Source organism: Hermetia illucens, chromosome 4, assembly GCF_905115235.1.
Source record: "Hermetia illucens chromosome 4, iHerIll2.2.curated.20191125, whole genome shotgun sequence".
NCBI classification, from domain to species: Eukaryota; Metazoa; Arthropoda; class Insecta; order Diptera; family Stratiomyidae; genus Hermetia; species Hermetia illucens.
Genome location: NC_051852.1, coordinates 129,782,679 through 129,805,545, shown reverse-complemented (window position 1 = coordinate 129,805,545; position 22,867 = coordinate 129,782,679). Strand labels below are relative to the sequence as shown.

Genomic DNA, 22,867 nt, shown 5'->3' with positions numbered 1-22,867 from the left:
CCTCCATTCCTTCTGATATTTTCAACCAAGCTACATATCGTACCCAAACCGAAAGAATATTTCATATTCCTGATTTCTGCAAATAAAAAAGAAATATACATTATTTAGGCATTATCTATCTCTACATGTTCGAATGTCCTTCGAGAGATGAATCCAAATTAGAAGTTCATGCAGAAATTTTAAATATGTCGTTGCTATGAAAAACGCTCTTCCGTGGGGGTTGCAGCATAAGTCAAGGGCAATGAGCGCGAGACTTTTCTAGTTTCATTTTCCTGTTTGTCTCTAAATAAGGGAAATATGATAGAAACCTTACAACCGGCAACATGAAGGATTATGAAGGGAGCATTCTGAGGGTAATGAGTATTGTATGCAAATCAGAATTTGTTGAAGGGTGAATAATTCACGGAATGGCCGTTGTAGTGGGTAGGACAAATGGTTAATGGAATGAATTCCATTCTATTGTTTCTTTGGAGTGTTCCTATTGCTTTAATCCTGTACTAATATAGGTGTAGGGATAATAGTAATTGTCGACACCAAATGAATGAGACGGCTGTGATCAGATGCAAAGCGGAGGCCTGCTGAGTTGAGGGATTTGAGCAAAAAATATTTTTTGCGTAGGCCGATAAGACGAAAATACAGGATAAGCTCTCTTACTTGGCTTTCAATTCAAATTTCGCAATTCGGATGAACTTCGATTGATTGAATTGCGTTACTTGACAGGAATGGCTAAAGATTAAATTCCCAAACTTTGGCTGTCAGACATTGCATTCATAAGGATTAACATTTTAGATTAAACTTGCTATCGCGTTATTGGACCTCAGCTTAACGCCACTTTGTGAAAAATTTATTTGATTCAGTTTGAAGTTTTATCTCGAACCAAAAAAGCTGTCTGTTCCGCTATTAATAGCGTATACAATTCGCTTGTTAGTAAAGAAACATCCAAATTGACTCTATAAAGCGCAATTATTTGTTTGATTATTCAACGACCTTGCAGCACTATTTCTAGCTAACCAACAGAAAGGGGCTTTCAATAAATATTGCTGATGAGAACAGTCTCTCCTATGTACTTTATCGAAATTGGACAACGCGAATTTGCCGAATCCGATTTTACAGACCTTCGGGAAAATTGCTACGGAAGCAAACGAGTAGTGTCACTTTTGAAACTGGTTGAATATTTCTCCCTTAGGGAATCAGTCCTTCGCTATAACTTATATATGGGAGTCATCTTCACATTTCCGAAACAGAGACCTTTAGAACCATGAATAAATCATATAGAAAAATCAAGAAATCAGCGTAGAATTTTGAGGGTGGAAGCGTAATTCCAGAATTCAGGCCTTTAGTGGGGCCACTGTACTATATATTCCTATTAAACCCCATCACAAACATCTAGGCCGGGATCCCGGGGCGCAATTACGAAGTTAACGCAGCAACCACCTCAATCATAGCGTCATCGAAATTTAAAATTGGTTACGCTTTACCTAGTGCTGCTAACAGGAGAATTGTGTGGCCATTTTGGCTTCAAAATATTTCTCTTTTCAGAAAATGTTTCCCGCACGTCATTGCATTCTAGCCAGAAGGCTTTCGAAATATTAAAATCAGAACTCCTTCTTTTTGTTTAGCCCTTGTTACCTTTGGTAGCGTGATCGGCTCCCTCCAGATCGAATTCTCGGTCATAAGCTTGGTCCGTGATCACCATTTAGCGCACCAACCCAGCGTTGTTTCGGTCGACCTTTGGGCCTTTTTCCTTCGACTTCGATTTTTAGGTCAATCTTAGCTAATGATTTTTCCTTCACTTCGAATGTTTCAATTTCGAATGTGATCATAAAGTGTTATTGACCCAAAGCAACATCACCGTCTCATTATCGCGAGGCGGCCTTCATTGCCTTTGGTAGTTGGCCAGCCGGTGAACTATATTACGGTTGATTTTGGATTTGAGATCTTCGTTGATGCGAGGACCACAAAGAACGCCAATTGCTCAAAATCAGCTTTCTCGGTAAACATCAGGAAAACCATTAGAGAAGTATGTAGGGCACTGGACGTTAAATGCCCCGCGTGGAATAAATATGAGTGACCAAAGTGCGGTTCCGTAATGAACACCATCTGACACACACAGTGGTTTCAACGTACCTTCCACATTTCGAAGTTTGCTCTTCGTGTCGCGTTGAAGCAATTTAATTCAAAGCATAAGTTCCTCTGGTGCTAGATTCTACCGCAATGCATACTATACAAGTTTATCTTGAATACGGTCAAACACCTTCTCTGAATCTGGGAATATAATAAGGAGAAGGTGATGCTTCTCACCATGTTTCTCCATAAATAACCGTGCAAGGTGTGTTGTGTTAGTAGTTTCACAATTTTTGACAAACTCGGCCTGGTTCCCGATGATTTGAACGATGTCGAGAATGCACTGAAAAACCTTTATGGTATGGAATAATCACTCTTGTCTATATTGGAGTTATTGTGCTCTTTGTCAATCAGAGAATGTTTTCCCCTCCTCAATAATTCCATTCCAAAATCCATTAAAGGGCTCGCTGAGGCAAAATGTTAGGCCACGGTTCTGGCTTCCCAGAGCTCATCAGCGATACCGGTAGGTGTTCTTGTTTTCACCAATTTAAATGCCTATTCAACTTCCGTGGCTCTGACAGATGGATTTGTTCCAAATATGAGGCGAGTTTGCACAAGTGGTTAACGGTCAATTTTACCGTTGAAGTATTTTCGAAGTATTCCATCCTTCTGTGCGTCGCAGTTCGGTAGTGACCAATTATTTCATATTTATTATCTTGGCTTTTCCTGAAGAATATTAGAAACTGTTGTTCGCAAAAGCGATACTGTCGAAATCCTCGCATCCAATAGCAAATCTAGAGCATTCATTTGTTAAAAAGATCATGATGTAAACCTCACTGATGGATCCGGAACAAATTTTCATAATAATGCCGTATAGCGTTAATATCTCCTAGTGTGCTGTTATCGTCTAAAAATGACATTACCGATTATTATTTTCTTATTTTGCCTCCCTCTCTCTCCTCTCTTTTTCCTTTCTTTTCTTCCCCTCTCTCTCCTTTCATTTCTTCCTCCCTTTGTCCTTTATTTCCTTCACCCTTCCTTTCTCTCTTCTTTCCTTCCCCCTATCTATCTCCCTTCTTTCTTTCTTCCTTCTTTACTTCCCATTCTCTCTCTTCCTTCTCTCCTTTCCCCTCTTTCTCCCCCTTCTTTCCTTTCTCCTCTCTCCCCCTTTTTTCCTTTCCCCTCTCTCTCTCCTTATTTCTTTCCTTTTTCTCTTTTCCTTCTTTCCTTCCCATTTCTCCCTCTCCATTCATTCTTTCTGCCCCCTTTCTCTCCTCCTCTCCCGCTTTCCCCTCCTCTCTCTGCCTACTTTCCCTTTTTTCACCCTACCTCTTCGCCTCTCTCCACCTCTTCTCGTCCCTTTTACCTGAGACGATTCTGAACCCACAACATACCCTTTAAAACATATGCTCCTATACTCCTCGTATAGACCGCACTCATTGTATGTTGTATACAGTGCAGTTCCCCAAGCTGGCACTTTTTTCAAATTAATCATGAGTGTAATACAAAGGATTAGAATTTTTCTTGGTAACACCCTACCAAATCTGCAAATTGCTACCAAAAAGCTTTTAATTTTTCGTTGTTTAGTACCCCCCGTCACGGCCTATTGAACTAGCTCTACCGAGCTGAGTGCCGGTTTTAATCTCGAGAACAGAAGAAGGTTTGACGGGACCAAGTGGAAAGAATCAGGGTCCTCATTCTAATGATGAAAATTCGGGCGGGTTGCTTTTCGGCTGTCCTTATGTTTAACTGACAATACTCGCTACTTTCGCCAACCTCTTCACCCTTTCTTCATCGCTAACTTTTTTGTCATGATATTGAAAACTTCGGTTTGAGGGATGCTCAAATCTTCAGCAACCATTCTAATACCAATTCCTAGATCATTGGTCCGTAAATTTTTCGTTTGTGACAAACTTTTGTCGGTTTTTCTGATCTAAGGGCGTCTGGAATGGTCGCCGTTGTCTTCCACTCTTTCTCTATCCACTCGATACAGTCTACGCCCCTCAAAAGCACCTTATGGCTGCATTACCGTAGGCCGCTACAATCATGTCATGAATCTCTTTATTCGGTTGATTACGCTTTACCCAAAATTTGATCCCGTATCACTACTCCAGTAAACGCCCCATGATTCTCCATGACGGTACATTTCAACAGGGGTTTACAGTACAAGCGACCTACTCTATTCAACGACCGAAAGCCGACTGCCTAGCATTCCCAATATCCTCCTTCATCGATCCTACGCACACAGATCGCCTGCTGTACGCCCGTTCGCCTAGGAAAAATCAGTCTTACTGCTTTCAGAGCAGACCCTGTATTGGTAAATGCTGCTTGGAGTTCAACCTAGCATCTATCGTCACTCCAAGGTATTTGATTGAAGTGATGATGTGGTTACCCATTCTACTGTGAGCAGTAGTTTTCTTACCGTTCTTTGTGATAAGCGCCACATATATTTTGCCTACCACCAATGTCACGCTTGGAGGAGCATACTTCGTATATGCCGTCTATTTTCGCCGATACGAACCTCGCCGTATTCCCACGAAGATTGGATGCCCATATATTATTGTTAAGGTTTCTATGGGGTTCGCTTTTCCCACCGCAGTTACTACCATTTTGGGCTCAGAAAACCTGTCGCTTTCGGCAGTATGCCTCTTGTCCAAGCCTTCCATTCCATCCCACAGCATGCAATGTAACTTTTTTCTCCTTCCTCCTATGCCCTCGCCAGATGTCTTTGCAGGAGATACTTGAAGCACCAAGAGATCTGCATCTAATACCAAAGTTCAGGGGGTTATGTACTTATTCTATAGGTACTCGGATGGTCGCCATCTGTGTGCTTCCATACGCTTTTCTGAGACTTAAAATGGATGCCCCCTGCAAGTCGTGTAATTTAAGCTGCTCTGTTAAGGCAGTGTAGCTTCCTGACTTAGACGTGAACTAATCTAAGTCCTTGCATTGTATAGTGTTATCCTGCTTTTGAGTACTCACGTACATTTTTGACTTGGCTGGGAAGCGTTCGAATTTTCGGGGCGGGTCTTCATTTTCTCCTTTTTTGGCTCAATTTTAGTTTAACCGTTGCCTATCTTTAATTGGATGTCGGCGCTAACGTTTTGAGCACGTTTTTTACCTATCGAGTTTTTAGCCCCCTTCCTCAAAGTGCGTGGCATGCCTTTTTGTTTTCTGAAGCATGCTAGTTTTCTGGTTGTTTCTCGTCCTTTTCCCGAAGCCTCTGTTCAACCGGGAGAATACGATTTGTTGGGTGCTTGCTAGTTTTCTAAATGTTTCTCCACCTTTTCCTGAATCCTCTTGTTTCTATGGGTAACCGATCGGGTGATTGGGTTACCTGTGAAGGAGTAATTTCATTTCCTTTGATTCTCTCGCATGTTTATTGTACAGAATCTTGATGACTCGCCATAGTCCTTATTGCACAGTGTGCAGGCTCAACAATTTTGGCTCCTCTATGTTTCCGCACATTTCGTGATGTTTCGAGAGCTCCTTTGGTCCAAGTCTCTGACAATTCTGGATATTGGAGGAGATCTTATAATCGTTGAGCTTCTCCTGATCGACTTTCGATGCTGAAAAGCTTCCTGTGGCTCCAGGTGGTTGGTGTCATTACGGCTTGTGAACACTACCGTTCTTACCTTGGCGTATCTTTGTACGCTTTTGTTATAGGTGTTCTAGGGGATGATGTACTGGTGTTAAACACCTTCTTTTCGAAACTGATTGTAGCGTTACATACCACAGTGGCCAAGCTGTCCACCATCGAGGCACTGCAGTCGAGGGATGTTGACTCCCGGAAGCTTGCCTGATCACTCCCAAAACGTTGATACTGGAGTTCCGACCCTAGAAATCCATGTTCTGTCAACAAGGTGCTCGCTGCTTTGCTAATTGAAGGATCTAATAGCGGAGATTCTATTAGATTGAGTGAATTGACTTACGGATAAGTTGCTAGTTGATATTAATTCCAATCATTTCTCTTGAATTGGTCTTACTTTTTTCAGTCGTTCTATTTTGACGTTAATTAATTCGCTCACACATTTTTTTATTAACCACCTCAGGGTAATTTAATAACAGTTTCATTCTGAACATCGCTCATTTGCATTGGTTCGCTATCGATTCACCCTAATTTCATTCAAATAGAACGAAACATGCACATAAACGGAATGACCCTGTTGTACTCTGTAGAAATATCTTATGCATGTGTATCTAATAGTGTAGTTTCCGTTAAACAGCAACTCTCCAATTGTTATTTACTGCGGCAGCTATTGTTATTGCTGCTGCTTCATTTCTTTATTTCTTCATCTGCACAAAGTGTGCTTCATTTTGGCCCCATTTTACATTTTCACAATTTCAAGTCTTCGACGTTGTTGGCGTCACCGCACTCAGAGGAACTCAGATAAAGTGTAAAAATAGCGTACATAGCTTCGCTATGCAAGTCATAGAGGAGTGGAGCAATCACTATGACCTTATTAAGATATCGAAAGCACAAAGTGAACCAGGCAACCAAGTGATATAGCTGCTGCACTGGCCTCCTATATTCTACTAAGTCTGCAAAATTCTTGCTTGAGCCCAGTGCGTTTTGTTTGTTTCAAAAAATCCACGAATGTGGTATATTGTGGGTACGCTATGGACACTATGGCTGCGACTCTTCGCATTCCAGAAGAATTTCAGCTTGAAATCAATTTCTTTAGATTGCAAGTAGAGAATGAGGAAAATGAAGTGGGGTCACGCTGATAATTGTTTGAAAGGAAGGGAAACCAGGGCTAATTGGAGATATTCCGCAATAGAACTCGTGAATTCACTGAGCAAAAAGCTGAGAAAACTGGGACTACTTCATCATTCCTAACAAACCAACTCCACTTGGCTCCATATTCGTGCAAAAATCCAAGCGCTTCTTTCTCAATTAAAAGACCCGTCCCTCATAGGCACCTTAAAATTGAACCTTCCTAACGGTTCGGTACCCTCCTTAAACTTTGGATTCCATTCTATCTCGACTTCCTCTACCTATGACTCGGAAGGTTGCAGATGATATTGCATTTAGTTTGTAGATAGTCGGTCGTAGGTCTGCCTGCTCGTTACTAGAGTAACTGGAGGTGGAAGTTGATTTAGTCAGTGTGTGCAGATTGATATTGAGCCAGCTCAGTCCAACTCTACACGAAGCCTCTGTAATATGTGCATATAAGTCACTGGAGGTTGGAACTGATTTAGAATTCGCTCAACCATGCAATTACAACTTTTGTAATTTTCTTTTACTGTTGATATCTTGTGTAATATATTCAAAGATTTTATTAGAAATATGGTAATGACAAGAGCATTTTGAAGATTTAAATTCAATGGGATTATATTTTTCAAGAAATTGGGAAGGTACGTTCCATAGAGTGAACGTCAACTAACTTTTGTGGCTTGGGATTTCTCTCCTGAATTTTGGCATTATTTCAGTACGTCAATACGTCGTTATGTCGGACACTTGAATCAAGACCCATCAAGGTGGATATTATTTTTACTAAAAAAATGTCGGGCGATGACGGCTTTACGGTTTCTTACCAGGGCTGAGGAAAATCGTCAGACGCTGCCTCACCTCTGTCTTGAGAGCAGCGTGACCGAAGCGGCTCGCAAATGTTAAGTGCTCTTTTATGTAATTTGCAGAAAACAACATGACCACGAATTATATTTAGCGCAAATCCGCCAATTCTATTGATCAAAACAGAGCCGAAAATATTTTTTTGAGAATTGTGGGGTCCTAAGTCCGCATCAACTTGATGCCGGACCGGACCAAATGGAGAGCAACTTACTCCCTCTTTTTTGGTCCTCGGACCCCTCGTTTAGGGATTAGCACCCAAACTTAACAAAAATGTCAGACCGTACTTTCATAGATGATTTCGCGCTCATTAATAGAGAGTATCTCCTCTGGAATCTCTTCAGAGTCGAAGAAGCGTACAAGTGCAGTTTGGCATTTCAATGTAGATATATCGAATAAGAGGGCTATGTTTTCTCTTGGCTTTACAGGATCCTCCCTTGATAGGGCCCAACCTAGCCGAGTCTTCTCGACAAGTAACGATTTTGAATTTCACAGCATCAGCATAGAAGAAGGTCGACTGTGATTTAGGAGGCACAAGTCTGCAGCGAGTGTTGGAAACTTTGGCCAAATTTCACTCGCCTGTTAAGTGTCTCTTGGTTGTTGGTTGGAATTTTTGATTCGCTTCAACGAACTTAGGTCACTGCGCTTACTATCGCATTTATAGATCTCATGCTTTTTAGTCCGTACGGTGAAATTCTCCTGAATTGAAATCTTCACTTGCGTGCGAAAGCCGTTAGTTTTGTCTAAGCTAGATTTTTTCAGCTTGAATATAAGATTGCCTTTCTGGGTCCTTCAGATCTTGCTGATATTTCCGTCTAGTTTTTTTTGGTGGAGATCAGTACGACAAATTGCCTATACCGGAGATAACAATTACCTCTGGGTGAATTCACACTTTTAATATCTTCGTCGCCTTTTTATTAACGAGCTTGGTTCATCCAACATTTTCGTTCCACTGAGGTTTCCCTGCCGGCGCTCGCAATTAGAGCATACCTTTTCTACGTTTGGTATTTTTAATTCCGTTTTACGAGACTGCTAGTGTGTCTTTTTCCTAGCACCTGTTGATTCTCTAGGGGATCTCCATCTTTCTCCCCCACTCTTTTGTTTGGTGGCAGGTCGGCAACATTACGGGTAGGTGTTATTTGGGTCGCCTATGAAATTGCTGGGACAGCAAATTTAAGCTTTTGCTTGGGACCTCTTTCCTACTTCAACCGATGATAGAGGGCCCTCATAACGCTCACCATGATTTTGATACTTTGATGTACGTTGTGCTTAATAATAATAATCGCTCGTAACATTTAATTTGCTTTCCTGGCTTTTTGCCATCTTTGGTATTGGTGGAAATCGAAGAATTGATGAACTTTTCCTGAATGGGTCAATTCCTTGGTTTGGAGTATTACCTACGGCCGTATCTCTTGAACAAATTCGGTGACTGTCGGAACTGCTTTAGTCGGCCAGTGATTTCCTTTCAGCCCATTATTTTTCGCCTTCTTTATTGATGTTCTTGGTGCAGAGAGAGATTTATCTTTTTTTGGTGTTAGCTATGGAATGGGGGTCGCGTGATTTCATTCAAACCGGCTGTTTAAGACATTGCATTTTCATTTCATCGGCTCTTGGACTATTATCTTCCGATGTAGAAACTATCGCAAGTTACAAATCTGCGTTTCACCTGTACTGAGTTTCTTTGGTTCCGGTTCCAGCTGCTGCTAGAAGCTGTGGTATTCTGAATACCTTTAGAGATTTCAATAACTTTTCCCTGTCAAATCAAATTTTTTGGTTGCTTTCTGATAATTGACTTCGCTATAGACTTCAACTTTTGTTGCGTTTACACTACCTTTTCTCATTGGTCCAATCTTCTGTGTTGATGAATTCGGTTGTTTCATGCGAATTATGCCAGGTGGTGCTTCCCTTCGGCCAAATGTTGTCCGTATCCATACCATCCAATTGAGACTGAGAATTTGCTTACCATATCCCTGTAATGAGAGCAATTCACAGTTATTGCATTTCATTTTCAAAAAAGTAATGCCGGATCACACCACTTGATAGAATATACTTCTAATCTCCTTCGTTAACGAGAATGGCTTGACACCTCTTCAACGTAGTCTTCCCGATTTTTGAAAGGCGGCAAACGAGTTTTCGGCCGCCGTTATTCACCAAGCGCAGTCCCGTAGTAGTGCAAATCTTGGCTACTGCGGCCTTTAATACGGGAAGAGATGAAAGCTTGAGAATGAATGACCTTGGACAATCAAGAATCGTCGCAGGATTCGAAATGGAATGCAGATAGTTCCCGGATAATTTTGTCAATGCGGGGTACGAGGCGTGATAGTAAAAGGGATGAAACTAGCACATCGTTTCTTATGAAGAGACGGAATATCAGGGACATTATATTAAGTTCTCGTATACGAGGTCACTGGAAGAGGAAAGTGACCCTTTCACCGAAAAGAACTGACCAGCTGAGTTAAAAGAATCCAGCGAGAAGTCTGTGGATAGTTTTTGGGGCAAATTGGAGATGAGGTTAGAACCAGAAAATAGCAAACAACCATAGAATGCAACATAGACCCCAAGAAGGATCATCTTTTCGAGGATTGTACCAAAAGGGGAGTGTGGACCATCAGCACATTGCAGGTGGGGCGGTATCCGCCATTTAGGAGGTAGTTGAACTGCACCGATGATAACTAATCATCTCAAACATGGTGAATAAATTCACGGCTTGCTTTCATAAACCATTTCAGAGTCGAATGTAGCTCTGGCGGTAATTTGTGAATCATATCGAAATTACGGGAGCGCAACTTGTGTGAGGGACACGTTTCATAACACCGCGATATGATGGGTATGAGGAAGACAAGCCACACAAGCAACAACCCGGAAGCCCGTATTACTAGGGCGAAAATTATCGGCGTCCATATCGACAGCTGTTGCGTTTGTCCTAGTGCCTCAATAGCGCAATAGGAGAAAAGATGCTAGAGATCGTAGCACTAAACCCAGCAATCCAGATCGTCCTTTATGACATTACAAACGGAATAAACGGCAATCAAAGGTGAACATATAGTAGCCACAATAGTTGACTGGTCCACCGGGACTTTTGAGCATGAGACATTCCTTCGCGCCCTAGAAGAATTTAGAAGTTAAGAACAACGATGTTCACTGGTTATAACACTTCATTTATTTCATAATAACAATGGCACTGACAACTTCAACAAAGGATGAATTCCATAGAACCTTTGTATAGGAATCTTTTCACTTTTTCCAACAACACAACTGGTTCTAGTTATGTTTATTATTTTTCTGACATCTTCTATCTTTCGGTTCTCCTTTTTTTCTCCATCCCAAAACATGACATTTCTCGTCACCTACTCTCCTCTTCACTACTGTTGCGAGGTCCAAACTGAGTGGAGAGCCCTGGTAACGTCATCTGTCCGCTGGTGTTCGCAACATTCGAAATAAACTTCGAATGCCGCGAATCCTGCCGCGCGACATCACTCCGCCCCCAGATGAAACCGAGTGGTTTCAGCGACCGAATCCGGAACTGTGTTCCCCATCAGTCCTTGAAGTGAACCCGCCGTTGTGTCCACCGATCTCGAGCTGGAAGAAATGTTCTCCCCGCTCGAGAACGCGGTACGGGCCTTCATAAGGAGGCTGCAGCGGCTTCCGGACGGCATCCGTCCTGACCAGGACGTGCGTACACGTATCCAGTTCTTTGGACGCACAGACAGGTGCGGACGAGTGTTGGGTGGGAGGTGTGGCCTTGATGCGTCGGAAATTGTCTCTTAGCAGACGCACCAACCCCGACTCTGTGAGACCCGATCTCTTGTCGAAAACCGGGTCGCTTGGGAGTCTCGGGTTCTCCCCGTATACCAGCTCCGCGGGGCTGGCAGCAAATTCCTCTCGAAATAAACTTCGAATGCCGCGAATCCTGGATCGAAAAGAACAGCAATTGAAATAGTGATTCAGCTATGTCAACGTATAACGAAGATAAGCGACGCTGCAATGTCTCGAAGACGTTCGTATCGCAACTGACAATCGAATTACTCGTGAAACCATGAAATCTCGATGTTGAGAGGAAAATCGGAACACCGGGACTTGAAGGAGGAATACCAGGATCTTCGAAGTAACTTCTAGTACGAAGAAACGGGATTGTTACAGGCAGTTGTGCCTCGATGTCCATACGAACCAGTGGGCCGTTTCCAATAAGGTTGTTGTGAACCACAAATGACTTGCTCCTCCCTGATTTTGAAAGTAACTACAACCCTTTTCCTGTAGTAGGAGAATAGTGGACCTCACCCAACGGTCTAACAGGAGGAACTGCAAGGGATCTACGAAAGTATTGAAAATAAGCAAGGATTTGGAATTGAAGGTGATTCCGAAAAAGCTTCCAAGTTGGCTGCTACGGCCAGATCCAAGTGTATCACAAGCACACTTAAATCTTCCGTGGTGTGAAGAGTCTGTTCGCGTGCAGAGGGGGAAGTAGCAGTTAGTTCTGCTACTAAAGCCCCAAACACCACCGGACGTATCTTCTTTACAACGTATTTCAGGCACTGTGGGAAAAATGTTGGAGAGCTAGCGCGAGAGGTCCATCGGAGCAATGTCAATGGCTTGGGAGCTGATGCCTTTAATTCAGTCAACTGAGGTTGGACTACAAATATGTTAGTTAAACTTGGTGTCCCTGGCTACTTGGTTCGGTTAATTTAGAGTTAGTTACCTCTCGGAGTGGCTTCTCCTTAGAGTTTCATAATGGAGCCTTTGCTGCGCAATGCTAGACATGATGAAGTGGTTGGCCTTCACGTGCTAGAGGAGGCAATGCTGATTATTTTTGTGGCTGTAGTTGCGAAACACACCGACGGCGTGTAAGTATATATGGTATTTGTGGCTCATTGTTGCAGGGGTGAAGATCTATTCGACTATACGAAGCTTCTATCTGGGTGCGAGCATCGGACGATGTTGTGAACCGAAGGAGAGTGAGTTGGGCATACCAGCTTATCACATTGAGTGGGTGCAGTGCACATAAGAAAGCATCAGATGAGGCAGCGTGCGTTATCGCGGAAATGATCGTCTTGAATCTTCTAGCGACCGAGGCACACTATCTTTAGAAAGTGGCAGCAATGGTGGGATGACTCCGAAAAGGGCCGCTGGACCCATATATAAAGAAATGGGTCGAGGCAAAACACTGAGAATTGGATTACCATTTGGAACCGTTCCTTACGGATTGGACGAGTCTCCAGACTGCCGCGAATGTAGTGCTACATTCGGGGACTTGGAGTATATTAGCTCTATTTTTCGCGGTCTATAGATGTAGAAAGAAAGTTGAACAACGCTCTTAACGCAGATGTAGAACCCCAGAACATTGTAGAGGAGATGCTACAGTCATAAGCGAATGTGATTGCACTAAATGCCGCAAAAGCCACAACCTTTAGGGTCACCAAAAAAGTGGAACTTTGCAATAGCATCTTTTTAAGGTTTTCAACCTCCATAAAAAGACGGAGTCTTATAGTGTCATTGCCAATATAGAGCTATGGAACCAAAGAATATGGAAGTAGATATGGGGGAAACGGCAGCAATTTAAACTTTCTTCTGATCTTCGAATGGGGAATCGGAAAGGGTTCTTCCGAAATATGAACTCTTCAATATTTAAAACGAAAACCCTTTTTACGTAATTTATTTGGATTGTGAGTGATTAATATAAACCTTTGTTCGTGACTTTTATGTTTGAATAAATTCTTTGTACTTCTTCATCATTAAATTCATTGAATTGGCAAATATCGATGAATTCACAAACTTTGAATGGAAAGCGTTTGTTATCATCTTCCAATTATAAATTCTATATTTGATATCGTTTTCCCGGTTAACAGATCTAAAAATAACCTTATGTTCTATTCGCTTATGATATCTGGTGTACGCGTTTATCTTTTGAAGGAAGCAAAATCTTGACGTATGCCTTTCACATTGAAAAATCATTCAAATATTTCGACTATCGCGAGAATTTAGTGCTGATAAGATGAAAAGTGCAAACCATATTAAAAGATACGATGCTTACGCGCTCGCTGTTCCGCGTATAAATTACAGATAACCACGATGAGGTGATTACTTAAATGTTACTATCATTATTGTTAATGCGATTTCTGGCCATGCCATACCAGAAACCGTAGATATCGGGATAAAAATAAAAATAAAAAAATAAGGTTTTGTTGACGAATTCAGATATCGGAATCAATAATGCGATTGCTATTTGGATGGAATTCATGCGTTGCTTGGTTCGCTTTTTTCCGTTTTTCATTTCAACTCCCTCGCGATATTGCAATATGACATTATCAGGGTTATCAGCATTAAATGCGAATGAAAATCGATCAAGCACGTGTAGATACATTAAATTTAATTTGTTTCATTTGCAATTCATTGACGCTGGACGGGCTCAAAGTACCGCACATTATGGAATTGATTATATACATTTTTTGCTTGGAGTGTTGCAAATTGGATAGAATTGGAAATGTAAATATTGAGCTAATGAACAGTGTTACTGATTATTTTGGGGAAAATGGCTACATTCATTGTTAGAGGAGACCCAATACTGGTTCCAGACCTTTGTTGTCAGCAATTCATGGCTAAAATCCTTTAATTATATGGAATGTATCTAATCACCAAATGAAAGGCTTAATCTTAAATCAAAAAGTGAATATTATTTCGAATTACTTTATAGTCTATATCGACAATACTAATGTGGTTTAAAAATATAACTTTATAAACATTTTATTTACCAAACTACGGCTCGCTGCAATACACTTTTAGATGGTCATCTGAACCAATGTCAATGTCACATCAAATCCGGATAAGATGCTATTATTGACTTGGTCAATTAGCGGAATAGTGCAGCAACTTCTAGACTTATCGTCTTCTTGGCAGAAAGTATGCTTTTGTTGTTAGTTTTGTAAGTTTTCCGGGCGAATTCCAACGAATTGGCTCATTCGAAACTGAAGTTAAGTTTATTTTTTTTTTCACTCGAAATTCGTTGTTTTGAAGGTTCTAATTCCATGAAACATAAGAGGGAAATCTTGATTGACAACATAAGTCACTAATAAAATGTGATGAAAATCACTTTAAAAACGTTGGAAATGGACCCGGAAGGACCATATAATTTTTTCCTCGAAGACGGATTTTCTCTCTACGGACCTGGAATTGTACCGTCCACCGATCTCGATCACTTTGCACTCAATGAAGAATCTGATCTATTAGGCCATATGTAAACTCTGTGAAATACCCCAGAAACTTATGTCATCTCTGAGGTTACAAAAAGTGCAAACTACCTCCAGAATAATTTCTTCCAAGTTCGCCAAGTTTCATCATCATCAACGGCGCAACAACCGGTATCCGGTCTGGGCCTGTCTTAATAAGGAACTCCAGACATCCCGGTTTTGCGCCGAAGTCCACCAATTCGATATCCCTAAAAGCTGTCTGGCGTCCTGACCTACGCCATCGCTCCATCTTAGGCAGGGTCTGCCTCATCTTCTTTTTCTACCATAGATATTGCCCTTATAGACTTTCCGGGTTGGATCATCCTCATCCATACGGATTAAGTGACCCGCTCACCGTAACCTATTGAACCGGATTTTATCCACAATCGGACGGTCATGGTATCGCTCATAGATTTCGTCATTGTGTAGGCTACGGAATCGTCCATCCTCATGTAGAGGGCCAAAAATTCTTTGGAGGATTCTTCTCTCGAACGCGGCCAAGAGTTCGCAATTTTTCTTGCTAAGAACCCAAGTTTCCGAGGAATACATGAGGAGTGGCAAGATCATAGTCCTGTACAGTAAGAGATTTGACCCTATGGTGAGACGTTTCGAGCGGAACAGTCTTTGTAAGCTGAAATAGGCTCTGTTGGTTGACAACAACCGTGCGCGGATTTCATCATCGTAGCTATTATCGGTTGTGATTTTCGACCCTAGATAGGAGAAATTGTCAACGGTCGTGTTTGACCAGTGCGGTTTGATGTTGTTGGTTGATTCGTCTTCGGTGCTGACGTCGCCACCATATATTTTGTCTTGCCTTCATTGATGTGCAGCCCAAGATCTCGCACCAATCGCCGCCTGCTCGATCTGGATGAAGGCAGTTTGTACGTCTCGGGTCGTTCTTCCCATGATGTCGATATCGTCAGCATAGGCCAATCAACCAGGTGACTTCATTCTTTGGTCACAAAGATGGAGGATGCAACTTTGAATGGTGAGCACGCGATGGGGGGTATTCGTAGAGACTGAAGGGGCTTTTGACTCTGCGCCTTTCCAAATACTTTGTGATGCCGCCAGAGAGCATGGTGCTGATGATGCTTTAATTAAGGGGATCCATGCTATGCTAACGTAGAAATTGCTGTGCGCTCAGGTGGGTGTATATCGCTATCTGACTGCAGAAGCAACGAAGCGCTGACCCCAAGGAGGTATGCTTTCGCCACTTCTGTGGAGTATGGTGATCGACTTACTACTATGCGAACTGCAAAATTTGCTAATACACGCTCAAGCTTATGCTGATGATGTGGCTGTGCTTGCTGTTGATCGGGATCTTGGAACGGTGTGTACGAATATACAACGTGCCGTTGATTTGATAGACAATTGGTGCCTCAGACATGGTCTTTCAGTTAATTCAAATAAAACCACAATGGTATTATTCATAAAAAGGAGAAAACTGGATGGACTTTGCCTCCCTGAGATGAGGGGTACTACCCTTCAACTCTCCGAAGAAGTGAAATATTTGGGAGTCACTCTACATAAAAAACTTCTTTGGAACAGACATGTCGAAGTAAAGATGAAACTAGCTCTCACAGCTTATGGGCTGTGCAGACGAACCTTTGCCTCGACATAGGGACTCAGGCCTCGTGTGGTAATGTGGATTTACGTCGCCATCATTCGGCCGATGTTCGTATATGCATCAGTAGTGTGGTGGGTTAAGGTGAGACAAAAAGGTTTCCACCGTAAACTAGCTGCACTGCAAAGAACTGTGTCTCTGGGTATCATCGGGGCCATGAGCACAACATCCGGCGCAGCTCTGCATGCACTACTCAATTTGCAGCCCCTGGATATATTTATTCAAAGCACTGCAATGAGAAAAGCTCATAGACTATTTCGATTAGATCTATGGGGAAACAACGGATGTGAGGGGCACAGAGCTTTGAAAGAGTTAGTGGGAGGACTGAATCCAGTTCTTACAAAGCCTTCCGATCCCCGTGTCCCCATACATCTGTTTCATAGAAGATATGAAGTTACCGTGAAGCGTAGAGAGAACTGGGAAGTCTCAAAGGAATGCGTGGCGGGATATACGGAAATCTTCTACACCGATGGCTCAAAAACAGAAGAGGGTTCTGGAGCCGGAGTCTACAGTATTGGCTAAGTCTGTTTTCAAAAACTGGGAACAAGCTTCCCACAATGTGTTGGTGGCAGAGCCTAAATGTTGCTCGACACACCAGACTTTTAATGCCAGAACCGAACCGACTTGCGGGTGTATTGTGGGCCTTCTGTCAGGCCATAATTCACTAGTTGGGCATATGTTCAATATAAGAATTACTCAAGATGATACGTGTTCCTCCTGTAATGATGAAGCGGAGTCCACGGAGCGTTTCCTATGTGAATGCCCCGCCTATGGACGCATCAGGCATCAGATCTTTGGTGCCGATGTTCTCCAGTTGCGACGGGTAGCATCACATCCACTAAAGGAAATCCTCCGATACGTTAACGAGTCCAGAATATTCCGTTAGACAGGGATGGCGAGTACAATGGGCCAGCAAGGCCTGAGGGCTCAGAAGCTGTAGCTTCTCCCCACGGTCCCCACGTCCCGTGTCCACACACGCATCTTGCCTATGTCGTTACTCTAAAAGGGAGACTTAGCGGTGTGTATGAGTTTTAGAAATAGAATGAACTTCCAACATTGCAAAGTTTTCGATATTTGATGAATCCAATTTTAGACGTTTTTGATTTCCAATGTCGATTCACCTAGAATATCAGTTGAGAATACACTTATGCATAACGTCAATCACCATGAGTCAACCATCAGTAACCAAGTTCGGTAAGGGTCACTAGAGTATAGCACATAAACTCTGTGGTGATAAGAATATATGGAATTCGTGAAAAAACATCTGAATTGATTTTTATTAACCACCAAGGCAGAACCATATTTTGGCATAGTGATCCGCTCGCATTTCAGTGCGGTTGCCAAGAAGTGTCCGTCAACGCTTACTTGCTTGTCGCTATACTAGCTAGTTGGGGAATGCTTCATTTTAAAAGAAAAATTTACAACGGGATGTTCTTAACACACGGAACTACCAAAACAATGAGTTGAAGTGTTCAGTCACTTTTGTCCGTGAAGTCAGACTAATCCGAAACTCGGATAATGCGAATGGGAGCAAGGAAAAGTCGCCTATGAGTCGAGAAAACCAAGGTCCAAGTTGGACAGTTGCGCGGTGTACTAGGGCAAATTCCTCATTAACTGATGTATGTACTATCTGTGACTTAGCGGAAGTATTATTTGTACGGACGGAAGGTCTTAGAAAGCCTCGGTTGGAATAATCTCCAAACTTGTGGGCCAAAAAGACTACATAAAGAAGATTCATATCTCAGCACATTGTTTGAATTTGTATGGTGGAAGAAGATGATTGCGTATGTTCGACTGTTCGACGTTCTTCGATAACTTAGGTGTGAAAAAATCCGCGCAATTACTATGGTGTTCGTGTCGCGTATGTGATGCATGAGATGGAGCAACGTGCACAAGAAAGTCATTTACGCGTCATCGGTGCTCATATCAGTTAACTATTTCGTGCCAAACTCGGGTATATGCAATAATGATATAAGCCCCCTAGAAATTCGATTTGCTCCTCCTGTATGTAGTCTTCTTCCTGTGGATTCATTTTAAGGAAAGACAACAATACCATTGCTGGCTATTTTATGCAATGGAATCCACGATCCTAGGAAGACGGACGAATGGATCGTTCTAGAAACCCATGACATAGAACAACAGAGGAAGAGTGTAGACTTTTCGGGAAGACCTGCTGGAGCTGGAACACACTTTGCCGAACGGACAGGGATGGTGCGTAGGGTTTTCCGCGTTTAGGGTACAATGGCAACCATATATGGGTTCACTCATGATTGGAAAATTAAATCTGAAAGACCCCTGAATTTCCAATTCGAAATCATTCACAAATTCTGTGCCAGTTCACCTAATTTAAAATAATAATTGATTGAAATCAGAAACACATTGGCCAAACAATGTATGATTAATTGTTATTATTTAAATAACTAACTGAAGGGCATTAATGCTTGCTTGCAATTAAAACAATCGCAATTATGAATAGCAATATCCACTGCAGAGACTCTGGTCCATATTATCACGGAGGAGAGTATGCTATACTGATTACTATGCATATTCATAAATTGTTTTCATTGTCAATTGTATGTTTAAATAGTCATGTGTATTACAACGATCAGCCTGATGTTGCTGGATGTGATGTTAATTTATGTATAATGAACTCAGGGATTTATGGTAAATGGGCAAATGAAATTTAATTCACTGTCATGTAATTGGGGCAAATTTGTATATCCTGGAAGACCAGTCGACATGGTACACGAAAATTGATATTTGACACACCTTGTTAGCTTGTTAAATAGGAAGATGTGAACCCCAAAGAATTCCCTAATTTGAAGTAGATAATAGAGGCGATACTGCACAGTAGACTACTAAGTCCTGCCTTCGTTCTGTAGTTCGCCAACTGGTTTGAAAGCCGGAAGTTTTAAAAGTGACATCTAATTTCATTATTGTAACACAAGATAGTTTTAAGCCGCGATATCTCTGAACATAAACCGAATTCGCTAACTAGTGACTGTCAAGACCCACACTATAGCCCCAAATAATCATTCTTGATTATGATGAGGGCAAAATTCTGGTTGTTTCAACATAGGGCAGTGTGAACAACTCGTTACGTCACTTTTGAATCGAATTCACGGTGGCAGCGAACTTAAAAATGGTGAAACTGTTGCATCTGACACAGTTACACATTGGTTAGCCTCATAATGTGAATTCAACCGTAGCTAGGTAGGTAGGGATCAGTGACCGTTCCGAGGATCCCAATTACCGCTGTGGTATGCCGTTTTGATGCCACGAGCTCCTAAGACCATGACAGCTGTTATGGGAGCAAGGAGGCAGAGCCCAGCAGGCTCAGATCTTCAGAGCCAGTCCGTAGCATTCACGAAGGAAAGCAGTTCTTCCACCCTGTAGCCAGACATCTCTTTGTGGTCCTCAAAGAATGGTTTACCTAGTGTCCGTAGTCTGATTCCAGCTAGAGCTGGGCAATCGCAAAAGAGATGTCTGATGGTTTTCCCCTCTTCTCCGCAGCATCGACAATGCGAATTGTAGAGTATGCCGAGTCTGGCGGCATGGCCTCCTATAGGTCAGTGCCCCGTGGAGACCGTCATAATCTTGCACGCGTCTGTTATGGGGTTTTGTTATAAGCTGGTCAAATACTCCTTGACTTGGCACAGGTGGTGTACCTTTGTCATCTGTAGCCCGCGGCTGGTAAGTAGTGCGAATAGATTCCACCCTTAACTTCCAGTATCGCCAGTACTTCCGTTTGGAGTAGACTGGCAAAATCTGGGAGACCATACCACTCGGATACACTGTGTGTATTTGAGAAAACTCCCGCATCGACTTCACAGAACATCTTTGATCCGCCGATGAAGAATACTGTGCCATAGCCTAGCCACATGCCCCCGGTCTTCCATTTTGCCTTGTTTGGAAAGTCCGCAGGGAAGTTTTTCGTGAAGTTCAGCTTGCGTGTGGCGTAGTCCGTGGGAATGCCCAGATATCAACCGTAATTCTCTATTTTTGTCAAAAAAATCTTTGTTTGGTAAACCAAATGCAAGCAACATAAAATATTTCTTTATAATTTCTGTAAGATCTTGAAAGTTGTGAAAAAAAGGGTAAAGGACGTTGTTGGAAAAATTGAAAATCACTTGTGAAAATTGGGCAGAAATCCCTTTTGATAGTGCAGATGAAGTCCTGATGAAGAGACTTTATTGGGCCATTATTCAACAATTAGAATTGCTTTTCTCCTCAAGCAGAATTTTCATTGTATTTAATATAACATTTGTCGAAGGATTTTTCCGGTTTAAGCTAGGACAGGCAACTTTTGGGAGTACATCAATAACCATTGGCAAGATACTTCAATAGAATAGTTGCGTAGTAGGCTGGATGCTAATTTGACAGCGTCAAAAATTCAAGTTTGGGCAAGGACTTCAAAATTTCAACTCTTTCAGAGAATCGTAAGTTGAATGGTTGATCCTATCCTGACGTCGGCGTGGTCTGTGTATTTTGCGCTTAACAGGGCAGAGATGTGACCCATTGGGCCTCGCAAACCCAGGAGACTTCAGTCCCCAGCTTTAGGATTGCTCACCCGTACCTAACTCTGCTCATTGACTACAGGTTGGCAAATTTCTCTTCATTCTTTTTATGGAGTATCTTATCAGGAATAGTATTTCGCTCTCCTACAATACTCTTTAATACGCTTTAATTGAGGTTCGAATTTCATAGATTCAAAGCGATAATGGCGTGATATAAACGATGCTGCCGAACTTCTCCAGGATACCGTAAATATAGCCCGCTTCTAAGTCTTAGTCCTTTTGATTTGACAGTCTAAATATCCTGGCTTTTCTTAAGTTTTTCATTTCAATTGATCTTTTGGTTCTGACTCTTCTCACCTCTCACAAATGGCGTCCATATAGACCATCATGAACATGCAATTTTTCTCGTGTACATGCACATAGGGTTCTGCTAGTCGGAGAAAATCCAATGCCAGAAAGAACTTCTAGTATGATTGGCTGTCAGATTGACACAAGCCATATTGTGTTTTCTTCAGTTTGCAAACATCGCTTTCAACTCGGGAACCGTTGCCGGCTAGGTCGAAAGTTTCATGGATATTAATGCAATATCTCTAGAGTTCCGTAAGCGCAGAATTCACTCCTGAGAACAGTCCGATATCTGATGATCTTGATGTCCTAGGCTTAAGTATAAACTATGTCTTTCAGTTGACCCTCCATCCACCATTTGATCCTGCAGTCTTGTGTAAGACCTACGTTTCTGGCGTCACTAGTTGTGCCCAGCTAATTTCGTAATCTTCGTAATCGTAATCTTCGTAATGTTCTCATCCACAATCGTCAAATTTTATCGTTTTCATAGACGCCCTCTCGTCACGATGACATTATCTATAGGTATCTTTTTCGTCTTTAGCGAGCATGTTGGCGGGTCACTCCCTTTTATGTTTAGCGCAGTTGTTCTACCGCCTCCTAGGAAGGTTGAGCTTAGCCATTTCCTGGTGACGATTCACATTCATCCACATTCAACTGGGGCCGTCAGTTGAACTAAAATCATCATCCACGTGCCGGGAAGCCGCAACATCATTAGTTCAACTCTGGACGTGGAAGACCTTGAGACGAGAATTTGAGATATTTTTGTATCTGAGTATCAAAAATATGTTTGGCCGGTTGGAGGAGTCATAATTCATTCAATCACCGACCGCCTGAACAGTCAAAACTGACAGACCAACTGCATTAAGGGGTTCAGTTTCTTTGCTCGAATTTTTCCTTTCATCATAAATGATCTGTGGTGACTTTGTACACCTTCAGACTCAATGTAAAATTAGATATTTCTCATTTTTAGAATCTTTCTCTCTTTTTTGGCTTAGGCTCAGAACATCCAGTTTATTTCGCCGCGGAATTTGGAGAAAGAGAGGAGCATGCAAGAAAGCCATAAAACGGAAACATACTGGAAGGATTTCCAACTTTTCAGTAGTAATAAACTTTCAAAATGTGTAAGCTGTTGGCCCACAAATTTCTACTTCTTAAACCTCAGGTCAAAGGGTATCTGAAAAAAAGGTTCACAACGTTTTCTGCCTTACACTGAAGTGCAAGTCTGCAAGGCACCGGGTTTGAGAATAGCAGAAACGATCAAAGTTTCAATAACCTTCCACAAATTTGAAGATTAACATTTAAGTTTGTTTTGTTTCAATGTTGTCTGCCATGTCGCTCTCTATGGTTCTGAGTGTTGGCCAACTATAAAAGACAATGAACGGCGTCTTGCAGTAATGGAGACGAATATGTTACGTTGGACTAATGGCGTGACACGTTTTGATCACATCCGAAATGAGGATATCCGCGATCGTTATGGGGTTGCACCGATCGTGGAGAAGTTGCGAGAGAGGCGTCTTCGATAGTA

The 22,867-nt window shown here is 42.1% G+C and overlaps 1 protein-coding gene across 4 annotated transcripts in view; it reads left to right on the top strand.

The window, feature by feature from the left end:
• LOC119653566 (neurogenic protein mastermind-like) overlaps window positions 1-22,867 on the top strand; it is a 304,044-nt gene that overhangs the window by 154,686 nt on the left and 126,491 nt on the right. The gene's annotated exons all lie outside the window — the stretch shown is intronic.